This window comes from Sus scrofa, chromosome 11, assembly GCF_000003025.6.
Source record: "Sus scrofa isolate TJ Tabasco breed Duroc chromosome 11, Sscrofa11.1, whole genome shotgun sequence".
Classification (NCBI taxonomy): Eukaryota; Metazoa; Chordata; class Mammalia; order Artiodactyla; family Suidae; genus Sus; species Sus scrofa.
The window spans coordinates 57,014,553-57,034,522 of NC_010453.5; positions in this window are offsets into that span (position 1 = coordinate 57,014,553).

Sequence of the window (19,970 nt, forward strand, 5' to 3'; positions counted from 1 at the left end):
CAAGTCCTCCTGCCTGTAGACCCCAGGACCAGGTCACCTGCCAGCAGACCTAGGAAACAGACCTGTCCAGAATTTCAAGCCAGGCAGACTGATGAAAGGTTTTCCCTGCTGAAGTCAGTTTAAAAACCTGGAAGTTGTGACTCCTTCATCAAATGCACAGACACCAATGCAAAGACTAGAAGAATTATGAAGAATCAGGGAAACTGAAGGAACAAAATCAAGCTCCAGTAACTGATTCTAAAGAAATGGAGATCTAAGAAATGATGGCAAAGATTTTTTTTTTTTTTGTCCTTTTAGGGCCACACCCACAGAATATGGAGGTTCCCAGGCTAGGGGTCTGATCAGAGCTGTTGCTGCTGGCCTACACCAGAGCCACAGCAACGCCAGATCTGAGCCACGTCTGCAACCTACACCACAGCTCACAGCAATGCCAGATCTTTAACCCACTGAGCGAGGCCAGAGATCAAACCCACAACCTCATGGTTTCTAATCAGATTCGTTTCTGCTGTGCTATGACAGGAACTCTGAGATTTAAAATAAATGTTAAAGAAGCTCGGTGAGGTACAGGAGAACATATGTAGACGTGTAAACATAACTGGAAAAACAATACATATGTAAAATGAAAGAACGAAACAGAAATTCTAGAACTGAAGAATACAATAATTAAACTAAAAAAAAAATCAATAGAAAGCTTTAGCAGTAGACATTATAAAGCAGAATAACCAGTGAACTCAAAGACAGATCATCTGAAATTATCCAGTCAGAGGACTAAAAAGATAAAAGAATAAAAAAGTGTGAAGGACATCTGTGGAACTTATGGGTAACCATTAAATGGACCAATATATTAATTATGGGAGTCCCAGAAGGAGAGAAGAAAGGAGTAGAAAGCTTATTTAAATAAAAATGGTGGAAAACTTCACAAACCAAGGGAGGGAAATAGGCAACCAGATTCATGAAAGCCAAAGTTATTAAAATATGAAAAATAAAATTAATTCTACATCGAGTTGCATTATAATCAGATTGGTTATTTGAAAAGATAAGCAAAATTGATAAACCATAAGCTAGATTAAGAAAGGCAGAGAAGACTAAAAAAATCAGAAGTAGAAGAAAAGATATTATAATTAATATGGAGATTAAAAATTATTTAAAAAACTATTATATGTCAACACATTGGACAACAGAGAATAAATTAATAATTTTCTGGAAACCTACAACTCATGAACACTGATTCAGGAAGAAAAAGAAGGCTGGAGCAGATCAATAATGAGTAAGGAGATTGAATCCATAATCAAATACCTCCCAAAAGAGAAAAGCCCTTGACCAACTGGCCTCACAAGTCAATTCTACTAAACATCTAAAGAAGAATTAATAAAAGTTCTTTTTAAACTCTTCTAAAAAACAGAAGAAACACTTCTAAACTTTTTATGACACCAGAATCACTCTGATACCAAACCCACATCAAGATACCAAAAGAAAACTATAAACCTGTATCTCTGATGAACAAGGATGAAAAATTATCAAGAAAATATTAGCAAAATGGAAATTAGTTCAATAGCACATTAAAAGAATCATACACCATAGCCAGGTGACATCACTAGGATGCAATGATTGTTCAATATTTGCAAATAAAATGCGTGATATACTACATTATTACAATTAAGAATAAAAAAGTCATACAATCATCTCAGTAGATTCAGATAAAAGATCTATTGTTTTTTTGCTATTTTTAAATAAGAACTTATTGATTAGATAAATTCAAAATTATTTCATAATAATATTCTTAATAAATTAGGTAAAGAAGGAATGTACCTCAACATAATAAAGGCCAGATATGACTTTATAATTCTGAAATTTTGCATATGACCAGTAAAACATACTCAAAAGTGGTAAAAAGCTGAAAGTTCTTTGATTAAAAGGATCAAGAATAAGGCAAGGATTCCACTCTTACGATTTCTATTCAACATGATACTGAAAGTGCCAGCTAAAGTGATTAAGCAAGAAAAACAACTAAAAGACATAAGGGTAAGGAAGAAGTAAAGTTATCTCTGTTTGCAAATAGCATGATCTTAAAAGCAGAAAATCCTAAAGACTCTACCACACCACACACACACAAACACACAATACACACAATGTGATACATGTTAGAGCAAATAAACAAATTTAGTAAAAGTGTAGGATGCATTATTAATATGCAAAAATTAATTGCAATTTTATAGAGTAACAATAAACTACCCTTTAAAAATTAAAAAAAAAAATCCCTTTCATAGTTGGATGAAATACTTAGGAGTAACCAAGGAAGTAAAAGACTTACACACTGAAGATTATAAAACAGTGATGAAAGAAGTTTAAACAGATACTAATAAATGGAAAAACATTAAGAGAAGTGATATATTTTTCAATAGTAAATGCTATAGTACTATAGGGTCCCTGATGGGTTGAATCTTCAAATACAAAACTATGGATATAGAGGGCTGAATATAAGTTATATGTGAATTTTCCACTACAGGAAATGTAGATGCCCCTAACCTTCACTTTATTCAAGAGACAATTGTATAGTAAACAAAGTTTTCAAGAAATTATGAAAAATGCAGCTGGCTTTGCTATGTAAAAATGAGGTTAAGAGAAATGAAGACTATACTGCATCAATGCAAAATGTATCTAAAAGTTATTGCAAAAACAGCAAATAGTAAAAACAAGGAAGAGAAATATATTTGGTAGAATTTATTAAAAAAACTTCTAATATAAAGTTCCATAAATATTTTTAACAAGGAGCAATTTTTAAAATCTGTACATAGATATATCATAAAGGGACTTCAGATACAAACAAAAAAAGCAAAAACCCACAAAAATAAGTACACACAGAGAAATGTTAGAGTATTTAAGAACAAAATTAAATGGATATTTCAGTACCAAGAATAGAGATAAAATCCACTACAATTGCTTCTTTGTTGCTAAGAAAAAAAAAAAAACAATGCTGTCAGTCTATAATGTTATACTAAGATAAATATAGTTCAGATATTAGTATAATCATTTATTGGGTGAGGATTAATGAAATCCTAATCTCAGTGTGTTTTAAAAGATATTTTATTGGTCATATGCAAAATTTCAGAATTATAAAATCATTTTTTCCTGGAAACCATATGAAGAAAAAAATGTGAAGTTTTTCTTCAAAATTAGAAATTTGTATTATATTTTACATTAATTTTATATTATATTTTATAATATAGAAGTTAACTCCAGCCTAATGTGTAACTTTCCTTCAGCTGATACTCTAGAGGAACTTACGGGTTTTAATGAAGAAGTGATTATTTAGATAAAAAATTAGAGCCTGTGATGGCACAATAGGATAAATTCCAGATTTTATGCAAAAATACACTCATTACCTTCATGCTTTAGAAATCTGACTCAGACTTGACAATAAAACAACCAACCAGTGAGCCCTAGGTAAAACCAGTTCACATCTTCATCGGCATTTAATTCACAAAAGCAGATTACATAATCTGTGCTCAGTCTATATTGTTGACTGAATGAATGCAAATCTCCTCAATTTACAATGGGGTTACATCTCAATAAACTCATTGTAAATTGAAAATATCATAGATCAAAAACACATTTTCTTTTTGTCTTTTTAGGGCCGCAGCCATGGCATATGGAGGTCCCCAGGCTGTGGGTCAAATCGGAGCTGTAGCTGCCAGCCTACACCACAGCCACAGCAACACAAGATCCGAGCTACATCAGATGCCTATATCAGAACTCATGGCAACGCCGGATGCTTAACCCACTAAGCGAGGCCAGGGATCAAACTTCGTGGATACTAGTCGGGTTTGTTAAGCGCTGAGCCATGACGGGAACTCCTCAAAAAACACATTTAATACACTCATCCTCCTGAACACCATAGCTTAGCCTAGCCCATGTTAAACATGCTCAGAATGCTTATATTAGTGTACAGTTGGGCAAAATCATCTAACACGAAGCTTATTTTATACTAATATGTTGACTATCTCCTGGAGTTTACTGAGTACTGTACTTCAAGTGAAAAACATCATGGTTGTATAAGTACAGAATGGTCTTAAATATTGGTTGTCTACCTTCCTTATCCCGTGACTGACTGGGAGCTGAGACTTGCTGTGGCTGCCCAGCATCATGAGAGAATATTGTATTGCATATGGCTAGCCCAGAAAAAGATCGAAATTCAAAGTATGTTATCTACTGAATGCATATTACTTTTGCACTATCATAAAGTTGATAAATTTTGTAAGTCAGGGACCATCTGTAATAACTTTTACAACCGCCCTCTAGAATCAATACATATTCCAAATATTTCTAAGTTTAGTGAAAAGAAGTATGTGAATGTCTGTATCATAAAATTCACTTAAGATGTCCTACTTTGTCTCTGATTTAAAATTGTGTCATGTATAAAAATTTACACTTTTTTCAATCCATGTTTCTTTTCTCAAATGAATAATTGTAAAGTTTACTTCAATTAGGGTTTGCAACATGCAAAGAGTTGTATAAAATATACCTTGCTATTTATATGAATACCCCTTGTGTAATCATAACTTACTATTCTCTACCTCGTATGCTAGCCGGCTTTTTCTAGCCTCTTGTATTTTGCATTTTTTTGTGGGGGGGGGTCAGTTTACATGGTTCTAGTCTTTTAAGTATCCAAAATACATGTTTAACATAAATGTCACTCAGCAACATAACTACATGTTTTTGTTAAACTGCAGTTACAGGAACACAGTGGAGTTTAAAAGGTAAAAATAAAAAAGAAAGCTGATTTCACTTTTTTATACTTTTCAAACTAATTCCTAGAACTGGTGAGAAATGCATTTACGTTTCAGTATCCTGAACCTACAGAAACCAAATATCAATTATAAATATATTTAATATTCAAAATAATTTAAATGAACTCAGATAAGCAAGAATATTTGAAAATACTTCTTCTTGCGTATGTGCATTTTAATGTTAGTGGGAGTTTTATAGAATTAGAAGATGTTATAATAGGAAAATATCTTAAGAGTCTTTGTAAAAAATTTTTTTGGTTACCTAATTTGGACCAGTGGATTTCTTGACTACAATAGCATTGTAAAAGTAGTGTGGCTAATCAGAGTTATCACTTACAAAGGCAAGTTCAGTATTTGTGTGTTTTATATTGGTAACTTGTTAGCAAAAATGAGGGAGAAAAGGGCTAATGGGGATTATTCTGGTTTTAGTAACATCTAATACCTTTATTGTAAGCATTAAATAAGAATAAATTATATGTTAAATAATATTGAGGAAATTCATAACAATAAGCAAACAGATGAAGGCATTTGACTTCATAGTAATGCAGAAATTTGATGGCGAAAACAACTAAGACTATTTCTTCTAATTCAGCAATTCGTACATTAATTCATGGCATTTTAATACCTTTGCCATTATTAAATGCAATTTCTATACAAAGCTTTAGAATGAAGTTTTTCTGGAATGCAAAATGACACATTAGGCTTTCTTCTGTTGGTTAGGATGTATTTTTTTAAATCAAAATTGCAACCAATGTATGTAATAATTTTTGCATGCATTTAACTCAGTGTCAACAGAAGAATTCAAATGTCAAGGAGTTTTTCCAAGTCAGTATGCTCAAATATATTGAAATAGATTTTGCATATATGATTGTTAAATTGCTACCCAAGGGATTATTAATGCATCCTTAACAGCTGCTACATTTTTTATTTAAGGAAAGTGTGAGGATAAGATCTGACATGTTGCAAGTCACATGATCCAATCCAATAAGGCTTATTAAGGCATGAAAATGAGTCATTAATACTCAAATTAGCAGATTATTATGAGACATGAATATGAATGTTGAAATGCTAAATCTATTTTCAAGATTTCAAAGACTTAAAATATTCTGAAAGCTGTCAATAAAGAGACATTTTACAATTATACATTTTATAATTTTTAAAATTCCACTTAATAAAATATTTTATAATGTTGATAGTTTTTCCATGTTTTTTCACTATGATTTCAAAAATATTGCATTATTTTTTAAATATTAAGTATTAGGTTTTAACATTGATTTAAATATTATAGAAAACTAAATATTAAAGCATTTGATGTTCACTATTTTAAATCTAATTTTTAAAAGTTGAGAAATTGTAAAAATGAAGCTCAAAGTTTTATTTCTAATGCCCATATATTTAAAGTTATATCATTATTTAACTATAAGTAGATACTTTGATTCCCAATTGTCTTTTTAAACTGAGTATTAGAAATATGTAATTCAGGAGTTCATGTTGTGGCTCGGCAGAAACGAATTCAACTAGGAGCCATGAGGTTGTGGGTTTGATCCCTGGCCTCTCTCAGTGGGTTAAGGATCCAGTGTTGCCATGAGCTCTGGTGTAACTGACAGATGTGGCTTGGATCCCCCGTTGCTGTGGCCATGGAGTAGGCTGGCAGCTGCTGCTCCAATTTGACCCCTAGCCTGGGAACCTCCATATGCCATGGGTGCAGCCCTAAAAAGCAAAAAAAAAGGACGAAATATATAAATCTGTAGTATTTGTGATATTAGCCATAAAATGTGTATATCATCTGAAACATATGCAAATATTTACATTTTTGAGAAATTCATTTTATATAAAAATGTGTTTATCTTGCATAATTGAAAAATGACCTAGCTTTATTTTCAATTCATAGTTATTTTACATACTTCAAATACTTTGTTTAATGTACTTTTCAGTTGCCTGTTACATCACGCAACAAAATTAATGGCTTTCACTGAAAAATTTTAGTATATTAGCCAGTTTAAAATTTCTTTTTGAAGCTGTTTTTAGTATTTTTCCTTTTTCATATTATGTGAAGAGTATATCATATTTTCTCCTTTCTTTGCTCCTGATTTTTGCTCATTACTGAAGAATATCACAAATATTTGCTGATAGATTCCACTATTATGGTGTTCTAATCTCGGGCATCCTTTCTCAGTTGTTTGGGATGTCTCATGTCCATAGAACAATCTGCTAGAGAACATATTGCTTAAATATTTCACTGTTTACAACTGGACAGTTCTCTCTTGGGGTCCCTCCTACACTTGCAGTCAAAAGTCTCCTGAAGGTACGATTCAGTCTAATATACAAGATGCCTTCTGCATTCAAATGTCCGTTGCATTGGCTGGGCTGGTATAACAGCTGCAGCTGACCAATTATCCATTCATACTCTCTCTCTCTCTCCACCCCCTTCTAGTCTTCTCTCTACCTCCCTCTTCTCCTTACCTCTTCATCTCTTTCTCTCCACAACTTCTCCAAGCTACTGGTATTTATTCTGAATGCTGAATGTTTGTTCCTTTTGCTGATATTTTTGAAATTGATAAATAAAGAAGTATTATAGTCATCTGGCCAACAGTGATTCGAAAACCACATGGGGAGTTCCCATTGTGACTCAGCAAGTTAAGGACCTGACGTTGTTCTGTGAGGATACAGGAACCATCCTTGGCCTCACTCAGTGGGTTAAGCTGAAGCATAGGTTGCAGATGCAGCTTGGATCCCATGTTGTTCTGGCTGTGGTGTAGGCCTCAGCTCCAGCACCAGTCAGCTGCTGGTGTGGGAGTTTCCATATTGTTCTAAACACATACTTTGATTAAATAAAAATGTATGTATTCTTTATATGCACCTATATTAAGACAAAATTTTAATATTGCATATATCCATCCATCCTTCTATATTTTTATGCTTCTTTACAGAGTTCCTTTCTTTCCTACCTTCTTTCCTTACTTTGTTAATAGCTTTACCAATTTTTTTCTGTTTGAAATATCTTTCTATATTAACTTACTGAAATAATGCTTTGCATTCTGACATGACTATTTGCTTATTTTTAATAATCTGACTTTATAATCTTTAAATCCTTCTTTACATATCAAATCATTTCAAATGATTTGTAATATCTTACCACTTCAAACACTAGAGATATGATTTAATTCTTCTTACTTTCCTATACTTTTTCCATCTTTATTGTTTCTAATTTTTTCCTTCCTTATTTTCTTCCTTCTTCCTTTCACATATCAAATTGTGTTTAATAAGTTTTTCATGCCTATTACAATAACAGTCAAAGTAATATTCATAAATTATTCAACACTTGGGCTACACTTTAAGTAATTTGCTCTAAGAGGATGACACATCTATCAATAGGTAACACAAGTGTATCTCGTAAAGTTAAAATTTACCAATTTTAGGTGTAAAAATAACTGATGTCTTAATATTGAATCTAACTACCTTTATATTTATTTATTTATTTTAATTTTTAGCCACACTCATGGCATGTTCCTAAGCCAGGGACCGAACCAACACCACAGCAGTGACCCAATCCACTGTAGTGACAATGCCAGATTTTTAAACTACTGCAACTGCAAGAAAACTCCTACCATTATTTTTAAAAATACATGTGTGTGTATAATGTTGTGTCTTTAATAATAAGAAAAAAACAATGTTTATTCGTATTATGTATATATTTTCAAACAAAGTTAGAAATAACATAATTTCTCATATTCTTCCCAGTGGAATAGTAAATGCCAGAGGCAGAGATAATTAAGTAGCAAACAACAATGGACAGGAATAATTCCCATTTGAATAAGTGTAGTTATGCTACTGTAAGGTAGAGGTATAAGAAATTCTAGTCCTTGAGTAGGGCATTAGGTGATGTCTTGATAAATTTGTTTTTTTTTTTCAACTTTGATGGAGTCATGGAGTTGGCAGTTTTGCTATTTTATGGTTTTAAATTTATGCAAGCAGGTTATTCTACAACTGCCTTTATTATATTATTTTGTTTGACTACAGTTTACTTATTTTAATAGCTACTACATGTATAAATCCACAGATACTCATGAAGATCTTTCCTTAGATCAGGTACAAGTTATTCTCCCAATATGCACTGAAAAGCAAAGCTTAAAATGTTAACAACTGGCCTGCAGATATCTATGTATTTAAACAGCAAGTGAACTATTATATTTTCCTATATTAGATGTTTCTTCCTTTGATTTTGCAAGTCAAAGCAAAGTTATCCAGGAAAATCGGAATGCATGAATTATTTCACTTACTTTAGTTTGAAACACAGAGGCTTGGAGAGACTAAAGAAAGAGCCAGGACACTGCACATTGGAAGATGTAATTTAAATAGCTAGGGAACTTACATTCAACACTTATCTTGCAAGGCTAGAAGAGGAGTAGATCTCTGCGCCTACCTGCCAAAATCTTAAAAGTTTAAAGGGGCCTCATCTACACAATCTGCTTGGTCTCAACAACGCATTGTTCTCTCAGGTCTATGTCCTGGGAATAGCTTCCGCTGTGGAAATTGTAGGCAGAGTGTGCATTCCAAGGACAGGGGAGGGGTGAGGAGCCTCTGATTGCCTGGGTCCCTCTCACAGGTGAACCCTTAGCCATATCCTCTTGATGACCTCCTCCAACAACTCACCATGTCTCGTTTATAATATAAATGAGTATATTACATGCATACATGTATATACACTCACAAAGCACAGATGCATATTTTATCTTTTACTTATTTTTTAATTAAAAATAATTTTTATTATATTTGATTTACAATGCCCTGTCAGTTACTATTGTACAGCAAAGTGTCCCAATCAAACATATATACATTTTTTTTCTTACACTATCCTCCATCATGTTCTATCACAAGAGATTGGATATAGTTCCCTGTGCTATACAGCAGGATCTCATTGCTCAACCACTCCAAATGCAATAGTGTGCAACTACTAACCCCCAAATCGCAATCCATCCCACTCTCTCCCTGGCAAACACAAGTCTGCCCTCCATGTCCATGATCTGTTTCTGTTTTGTAGATAGATAGTTTGTGGCATATTTTAGACTCCATGTATAAGTGATATCATATGGTATTAGTCTTTTTCTAATTTACTTCACTCAGCATGCAAGCCTCTAGTTATATCCATGCTGCTGCAAAAGGCATTATTTTATTTTGATGAAATCTTCATTCAATTTCTTCTATAATTTACTTATCAGAGTAAAATTAATCATTATTAAGTAATATGTGGTATGTTTTCCCAAAAAAGTGATTATGTTTTTCTATATTTATTTTCAAGCCTCACATGAACAATTACATAAGTTTCTTAGGGCTGCTATATATATGTGTGTGTGTGTGTGTGTGTGTGTGTGTGCACTTTAAAACAAAGAAACTTATTGTTTCACATTTCTGGAGGCTAGATTTCAGAAATTAAGTTGTCAGTAGGGTCCTTCTGAAGGTTATAGAGAAGGACCCTTCTTGCCTTTTCTAGTCTTCTGGTAGTTAGTTATTAGCAATCCTAATGTTCTTTGGTTTTGCATCACAGCTCAAACCATGACAGTGGTCAAAAATGACATGACTTCATGTGATTAAGAAGTTATAATAATTTACAGTCATGTAAAAGAGTCAAAATCTCTTTAAAAAATCTACCTTTTATGGTAGCTTCTTTCAATTAAAGTATATTTATAATGATCTTATTATTATCATCTATGGAAAATTATTTTTCTGAAGTACCAAATTTTATGATAAATGTAAAGGAATGTGTATTAAGTTGTATTGCCATTTTTCTGTTTGACTTTTGTTTCTTACATTTTTAGCTTCTGAGTTATCTGTTTGGGTGAATTTTTTTCTGTACATATTGGGTATTTCTCTATGAAATTTTTATGCAAAATACAATCAACTTTAAAAAAAATTATGGCCATACCTGCAACATATGGAAGTTCCCAGGCTAGGCGTTTAGTTGGAGATGCAGCTACAGGCCTCTGCCACAGCCATAGAAACACTGGATCAGAGCCATGTCTGCGACCTATGCTGCAGCTTGCAGCAATGCCGGATTCTTAACCCACTGAGCTAGGCCACAAGATCAAATCTCCATTCTCACACACACTATTTCAGGTTCATAATTTGCTGAGCCACAATGGGAACTCCATAATCAACTTTTAAAATAAGCTATTTGGGCACAAATGAACCTTTCCACAGAAAAGAAAATCACGAACTTGGAGAACAGATTTGTAGTTGCCAAGAGGGTGGGGGAGGGAGTGGATTGGATTGGGAATCCGGGGTTAATAAATGCAAACTATTGCCTCTGGAATGGATAAGCAATGAGATTCTGCTGTATAGCACTGGGAACTATATCTAGTCACTTATGATAGAGCATGATAATGTAAAAAAAGAATATATGTATGTGTGACCGGGTCACCTTGCTGTACAGTATAAAATTGACAGAACACTGTAAATCAGCTATAATGGAAAAAAGTAGAAATCATTATAAAATTTTAAAAAATAAAATAAGGGCTATTTGGAAATGAACATTTTTGTAATTATTTTAATAATATCCTACATATGATATTAATGAGATTTTGTAAATGCCACAAAGAACGGGAACTCAGTGGTCATAAAAATAACATAATTTTCTGGTGATCTAAAAAAAAGAGCAACACCATAGCGTATTTTTGGTGTTACAGTTTATTTCACATGAAAGCTGCTACCAGCAACCTACAGGGAAAGTTAAGGAAGAGTGAGTATCTAAAATCACAGGATTTTTTAAGGTTAGGGATTTTAGTGAGAAGAGATTGATCATCTCTTGAATGAGCACTTTGTTGCAAACTAAGCAGTTTACAAAATGAAATGAATCAAAACTAAAATTCAACTTGGTCATTCAACCTTACTCACAGTTGCATCATAGAAATGCTTCTCTCTTTAGCCCCTGAAATATTGAAGTTATTATAAAGTAAAATTATAGATAAGTGGAGTAGTTTCATCGTCAAGTCTCAATTTTACAAATAGAAAAGGCAAAATCTGTTTCTGACATCAACAGAACCTACGCATATCAGCAGAAGGTTCCAAAACAAAACCTTTTCTCTCTGAATGTATTATAACAATACTGGTAAAGCAAAGGAAAAACATGCTTCTATAAAATAAAATGTTTTATTTCCTATCTATTTATTTTTGATACAGCAATCACTTTTCCTAGTGTATTTATGAATTGCACACACCCTTGCTACACCAGAAATTCATTGAGTCCACCTTCACTCTTTACCACTCTCCTCATCAAATGTAAAACCATTTATGCTGTGAAGGCACTTAAAGATAATAATTAAAGCAGTGCTCTAAATGTCTGCATGTGTAAAACATCAGCGCATCAATATGCATGAGCTTATATTGTATTTGGAGAGCATTTCTCCCATATTTAAAACTTTTTATTTTGGGAAAAAAAGAGTACTTCCCCAAATATGATCCTTTGTTGACTATCTCTGTTGATTCTGCCTAATACTTTCATCTTTTCCTTTAAGGACAGTGACTTCCCTTTCCAACACACCTTCCTATTCCAATCATAAGTTTCTAACAGTAGCTTTATGTTATGTTACTAGAGTTTTTAGTAATTTAATGGGATCATCCCAGAAGTAAACAATAAATCCATTCCTTCCTAAGAACTGCTCAAGTCTATGTTCAAAACTATAGGAAATTGCTTGTATCAAAAAAATAAAATAAAACTACTATAGAAAGAAAAGTGGAATTGAAAGGTAGAAATTAAAAGGTAGAATGTTACTGGCAACATTCAATTGCTGGTACAAAATGTTTCAGAAGCCCATATGCATATCACAAACTCATAACTAAAAAAAACCATATATTTGACTCTTTGTCTCTAAGCTATTTCAGGATGACCTTCTTGTATTTCTTTCATTTTCTTACTAAGTTACCCCTATTTTTCCACAAGAAACTTAGAGAAACTTATCAGAAAAAGAACCAAAAAAAAAAAAAAAAAAGGCAAATGAAGTCATTATTAATAGTACCCTTTATCAGAGGAAGGAACTAAGTATTCTTAAAATATCGCTTAGATCAATATGCACTGATGACAAACATAATGAGAGAGACTTGAAAATAGTTATTTTATTAGAAGTAATTTTCTAACTGACTGTTACCATCTCTTTCTAAAAGCATATCTATGATTCAATGAATGTGCCTTACTTCATAGTGTAAATATTATTTTGATGAGTTGACATTTTAACATTATAAATATGAAAATAAATTATAAATTATTGGTTATTTATAAACAATTTGTTTGCCTTAAGTATATATTTACGTATTTAACCAAAAGAATTGTAGAGAAAAATTAGTGATTTAAGAACATTTAATATGCCTACATTTTTATTTGTGACATTAATCAGTACGTAAAGTAATTATTTAATGCTTATTTTGGAGAAAGGCAGGGAAATCGATACATTAATCTTTCTCCCCACCTTTTGAATGCTCCTCCGTGACTTTCCATTGGTTGACACAAGAGTGAGGTCGAATGTTTGGGAACACGTCAATATGTGTCATAGAAGGCATTCTTTCTGGGAAGAAATGAATGAGGAGACAAGAGTGGATTAGGAGGTCAAATCAAACTATTTGCAAAATCACTATTTTTCCTTAACTATCAATTCTGTTTTTAGTTCACATAAATATAATGAGCTTCTAATGAGTAAAATTCACCATGGATCCATTAACATAAATTTTCTCATTGACAGGTGAATTAAAAAAAGTCTTACTCCAATCCAACCTAACATATTAGCCATCACTGCATTCTTTACAGGGTTGCAAAAATAAATAAATAAATAAATAAATAAATAAATAAATAAAATCATGACTAAATAATAAGGGGATGAGGATCGCTAACAATAGTGGAAACAAAACAAAAATAGTGGAAACAAAACAATAAACACCCTCCTCTTAAAGCTTGTCACAATTCTGTGCACATAAATAATACATAAATATTACTTAGGACCTATACTGACATGGATGACAAATTTTGTGCATTCATTTTAAGTGGAGTATCCTCATATTTTGTGTCCACTCTGTCAGGCTCTTTCTCAAAAATGCTGTAGTTTTTTCTTTTTAGGTCTCTGACAAGCCACCTAACCCATCAACCAGTCCCCATAAACCCAGGCAGATTCTAAACTCTGATAATTTCTCCTACCATAGAAAGCAGAGAACCAAATAAGCACATCACATATCTGCTAGCTGAGGGATTTCTCTTTAAGGTTCCTTTCAGGAATATTGTTGAGATGAGTGTTAGTTCAGTGGCTATCCACTAAACTCTTCTAACTAGCATATTCATTCGATCCATCTAGGAATAAGGATTGTGAATTTTCCTCCTACTTTACATATTTGTAGGAACCTGCCCTTGAGGTCAAAAATTTTGGTCAAGGGAGAGGTGGAGAATCAGCAGGAGAAAGTAGTAAGGGAGTCTGTGCCAAGCCCAGAATCCTACTCAGGTTTTCTATTTTCCAAGCCATGTCTGGTATCTGTAACTACATTGCTCAGGATCTCAATAAAAATAGATTGAATACTTGAAAGAAGCAAAGTTGAGCAGAGTTTATTTAAAACAGGTTGTTTACAAAAGTTTGAGTATAGGAGTTTCCATTGTGGTGTGGTGGGTTAAGGACACAATGTAGTCCCTGTGACGATGTGGGTTCGAAACTTGGTCTCTCTCAGTGGGCTAAAGATGTGGCATTGCCACAATCTGCAGCATAGGCCACAGATGTGGTTCAGATCTAGTATTGCTATGGCTGTGGCATAAGCCTCAGCTGCAGCTCTAATTCAACCACTTAGACTGGAAATTTCCATATGATGTGGTTGTGGCCATAAAAAAAATAAAGTGTGGTTATAGGTATTTCAGTGACAGGGCTGTAATTCCAGAGATTAGTGGCTCGACAGTTGTTATGACCTCTAAGCCATGAAATGATAGGAAGAGGGAAATTTCATGAAAAACCAGCGGAAATTATTTGGGGCAACTTGAGAAATGTAACTCATCCAATTGACACAAACATCTCATGTGACCTTGATGAAAGGGACTTGAAAGAATAAACACTGATTTTATTCTTCCACTACCTTCTAAGTCCCTGCCAGGCCTCTCCACTATCAGGGAAAATCATAGCAAATAAGAAGTCACTGATTTGGTTCCAAAAAGTCTACTTTAAGTGTCAATACCTAAAATACACATCTATCTACATATCCAGAAACTTGGACAAACATGCATGGAATACCACACATACACACATTTAAAATCTTCATTTTATAGGGTTAATCCCAAAAAGGAAATTGTAATAAGTTTTAGTTCTAAGAAAACTTTTCAAATATCTTGTTCACAGCTTTTGTTAGCACAAAATCATATGCCCGATGCAGAGTGAGTCCAAACACTCTGAAGTATTGGAGTTTGAGCAGAGAAAGGTTTAGTTTATTGCAGGCCATGCAACGATCCTGTCCTGGTCTTGTATATGTGGGTTGGAAAAAAAGAATTCTATGGATTCAAAGCAAGGTGACTAAAAGACAATTTTATTGAGGTAAGAGACCATGTACAATGTGCAGATTCCTGATAATCAGGGAGAGCCTAGCTGGAATAGAGAAAAGAGTTTGAGATGAGACACACTGCTGGCACAGCAGGAAAACTTCCTGATAAATAGGGAGAGCCAACACATGTCTGTTTTTATGGCCCAGGGAGAAAAATGTCTTGCATACCTGCTGACCTGATGATTGGTTAAGGAAAAGAGATCCTACAATACACTTGCTGGTTGGTTAGAGACTCATATTGCCCCATTAGGGGCAGAGTGAGGTGTGGGCCACATACCTTTCCTAGTAGAGGGTAGGAATGAGTAAGACAGGTTGCTCAAGGTGGGGAAGGGGTATTACAATGATAAGGGTGGGGCAATGATAAAGGTCTGGTAATTCTTGTCTTGCCCAGAGGCTATGAGTTCAATCTCCTTGAAGGGGCCTTGATGTCCAACTAAGACTGGTGACTTGTGCTCCCCAAATATCCCTGGACCAAAATTTTAGACTGTATATTCATGACACTGTAGACAAAGAATTTTGACTGCTATTCCAGTGAACAACAATTATTGCCCACCATCAAGCTATCAGCCATTACAGCCTTCAGGGTAATTCAGGATGGAGAAAAACAGGATACTGGCTCTAGATAGTTAAGAGGCATATCTAAGGAATAATTTCAGTAAGCCCAGACTCTTGCATCTTCCCTGACATAGAAAGGTGCTAAAATCATTAACTTGAAATGTTTGATTTTGTGATTAGCAGTGATCTTTTGATACCCAAATATATTTTTTTTCAGCAAAAACTCCTATGGATCCTAACTCCTCCTTTACCTCTTTGGAATAGTTCCTCACACTTTCTCCAGGATATAGTCTCAATAAGGTCCCTGAGGGGAACATAATTCACAACTCTTAGGTTGTGTGTTTTACTTCAATGGACAATATATTTCAGATTATATTACCAACTTGGAAAAGGGAATGGAGAAATATTAGAGCTGAGTAAGTCTCTGATCTGTACTATACTGAGTAGCCCAAATACTTAAAACTTTTAATCAAAATTCATTTTGTGCATTAGTTTATCATATGGTAAAATTATTAAAGAGAAGATTAAAGTGTAAACGTTGTTCTTTTTTTTTTGTCTTTTGTCTTTTGTTGTTGTTGCTATTTCTTGGGCTGCTCCCGCGGCATATGGAGGTTCCCAGGCTAGGGGTTGAATCAGAGCTGTAGCCACCGGCCTACGCCAGAGCCACAGCAACACGGGATCCGAGCCGCGTCTGCAACCTACACCACAGCTCACGGCAACGCTGGATCCTTAACCCACTGAGCAAGGGCAGGGACCGAACCCGCAACCTCATGGTTCCTAGTTGGATTCGTTAACCACTGCGCCACGACGGGAACTCCTAAACGTTGTTCTTAATTCAAATTTCACCTTAACAATTATAGCACCAGACATTTGTTCTGAGCATGAGAGATGATTTTAAGAGACAACAAAGAATCTTAAAATACACTATATTTCTTTATTAGCCCTGCCAGTTATATTTTTAAGGTATTCTTTTTTATATGTGTTAATTGACATGTAAAATTCTTAATGAAAATATTTCCAATTTCAATACAATTAAACTTTGACTTTCTTTATAAAACATGTCTAGCAATTAGATTCATTTTTAACACATGAGAGAGCATAGATCCTGTCTACTGCATGTAACAAGTCCTTTTCTGTATGAATGTATGTATGAATTTGCCACTACTCAAGATTGGAATTTTTCTTTCAAATTATTATGGAAACTAGCCAACTGTGTAAGAATTAAGTGTATGTGTTTTATTCATTTTCACATTAGCTATGTGCTGATGTTCTCTTCCCAAATGTGCTCATTTCCTACTTTATCTCTCACTTTTCAGTTCTATCTATATTTATGTTTTTGTTTTTAATGAAAACAGATAGTTATACAGGTAATAATGAGAAAAAATGAGAAAAACATAGCAGTTATAAAAGTGTTATTGAGAAGAATTAATAATTTTGTCACAATAGGTAGGTTTTAATGTTATACTAGAAAAAATAAACATTATTTCAGAGTATTTTTATTTTAGCATTATTAGGCTTTATATTTTAAAACTATTCCTGAAAGACTAATATTAACTATCCCCTTTGCATAGGATCTGTGACATTTTTATCAATAACCATGAAAATCATGCCAGCATTTCCCAAATTGTTCTGCATGGGGTACTAGTCCTCTTAAAAAATCTGCAAACTAATGTTTGTATAAAAATAGACATTTGGCCTATAATAATTGCTTGCTTGAAATTAAATCCACACGAGATATATAGTGACCAAGACAGTCTTAACTAAACTTTCTGCTCAGCTTAACCAAACTTAAGACAGATTTCTTCCTGACTCTAGGCTCCTGACATTACTGTCCTTAGAGCATTTTCTTCAGAAAATTTGCAATCTACCATTGCCCCTTTGGATTTAAATCTCCGACCTCTTGCCAGTTTTACACCCTCGGAATGTCTTTCTCAAGAGTCTTGAAGCCCTCCCTTTGAAATGCATGCATGAAGAAAGACAGGGTTCCTATTTCCCAGTGTCTATGAGAGAGCAGGAGCCTAATTGATGAGCCACTTAGCAAAAGCAGAAGGTCTAATCATGTTGGCTAACACTTTCCCCCTGTGTGTCTTTCAGTACTTTTTCATTGCTCACCACTGTTCTTCAAATCTTTCAGTTGTCCTTTCATTTCAGAGGAATTCAATTTAATCTCTCATTCCTATGGCATTCGTTTTATACCATTGCAGTAAACTTGGATATGGTCATTTTTGCCTATTTATCTGCTTCAGTACAACTTTTATTTGACATTAAATGATATTTGGAGAGAATTATATAAAGTATATATGTTTAAAGTCATATTTCTCAAAACATTATTCCTTTGATAAAGTTAAGCTTTGTGAAGTATAATTTATGAAATGCAGATGTAAATATAAATTACACATGATTTGTAACTATATCACTAAACATTGAGCATACTCTATGGGTGAAACCAAAATTTCTAGATTTGTAGTGATGCAAAAACAAATGTAACATAGTATTCACTACAGACTATTGCACATGCTGAAATGGAGATAAATATCTCCATTGAAAATTATGAAACAAGGCATAAAAAACATGACCTCTAAAAATTTTGAAACATGTCCCAAATGAATTATTCTAATAATACTCTAGGAAAAAATGTGCAGTGTCAGGCTCTGGAAACACCATTTTCCCCCTTACACCTATTCCGAAGAGGTAATATCTCTTTGGCAAAGCTGGAGAGACAAGAGAAGTCCCCATAATGCTAACTAGCTGTTCTGGAAAGGAGAATGACATGATGGTAGCACTATAATAAAATTTCATTATTGTAAACACTCATGTTCCCACTTCCTTTTGTCACTTGATGAAAATGGATGCATAAATATTTTTGGTAACTGACCATTCTGAAGACAGAGTGGGGAAAGATCTGGCCAAAATAGGCAATGAGTTACTAATGCTAACAGAGATGAAAGTCATCATCGGCATATAAGGAAATGGATTATATTTACTTTCAGATCTGTTCAGCTGTAGTAGATAATATCTCCCTAACTTGCCACAAAAAGACTGCCTACCAAGGTTCATTTTTTCTTCTGTTTATGTAGTTGGTAGAAAGAACATCTGATCACTGTATGAAAACTTGTGTTGTCCTTTATAGTTTCTCTTATCCTTGAACTGAATAGCCTTATCTCTACCAACTTTACTTGGATTTATTATTGGATTTGAGATAGATACTCTCTTTGTTCCAAGCAGAGGGCTAGTTTCTTCTTAAGTCTGAGTGTTCAAATTATACCATGACTTGGGAACTCCTAACTTAATCAGTTAAATGCAAAAAGAATATTAGTGACATCTATAGTTTTCTCATGCTAAAAAGAGAATTTATGTATGTGTGTATGTATGTATATATGTATTCATTTATTTTGCTTTTTAGGGTCACAACCGCAGCATATGGAAGTTCCCAGGCTAGGGGTCCTATTGGAGCTGTAGCTGCTGGCCTACACCATGGCCACAGCAACAAAGGATCCGAGCCACAACTGCAACCTATACCACAGCTCACAGCAACACCTGAGTGAGGCCAAGGATAAAAACCTATAACGTCATGGTTCCTAGTTGTATTTGTTTCTGCTGTGCTGCGACTGAACTCCCAAAAGAGAATTTATTATAAAAAAAAAAAAAATAGCCTTGGGCCTGGGGCAAGGACTTCCCTCCCCCAGTAATTACTGAACTGAGATGAATCAATATAGGGTTTCCATGTTTTTTTAGTGTTTTGGGGCTTTTTTGTCTTTTGTTTGTTTGATAAGAGTGGAAAGAAGTTTACATAGAAGTGTATGAGAAATGATTTAAGGGTAGAAGTGATAAAATGAAATTTGGGGTTTTTTCTTTAAACCAAACTGTCAAAGTTGGTTGTGACTAAGAATTCTTCAATGATTCCTGTGGTGCTGCCCATTTGAAAAAGCCTGTTTTTGGTCTTCCCATATCCTTCCCCTAGCTGCACTGTTCTCAGTTTTCTTTAAAGCAGCCAAATTTGCAGGCTTGACTTTGAATTGAGAAAGAACTGCGTTTGCCTTTGGGATTTAAATTATCATTCAACCATTATAACAAGTA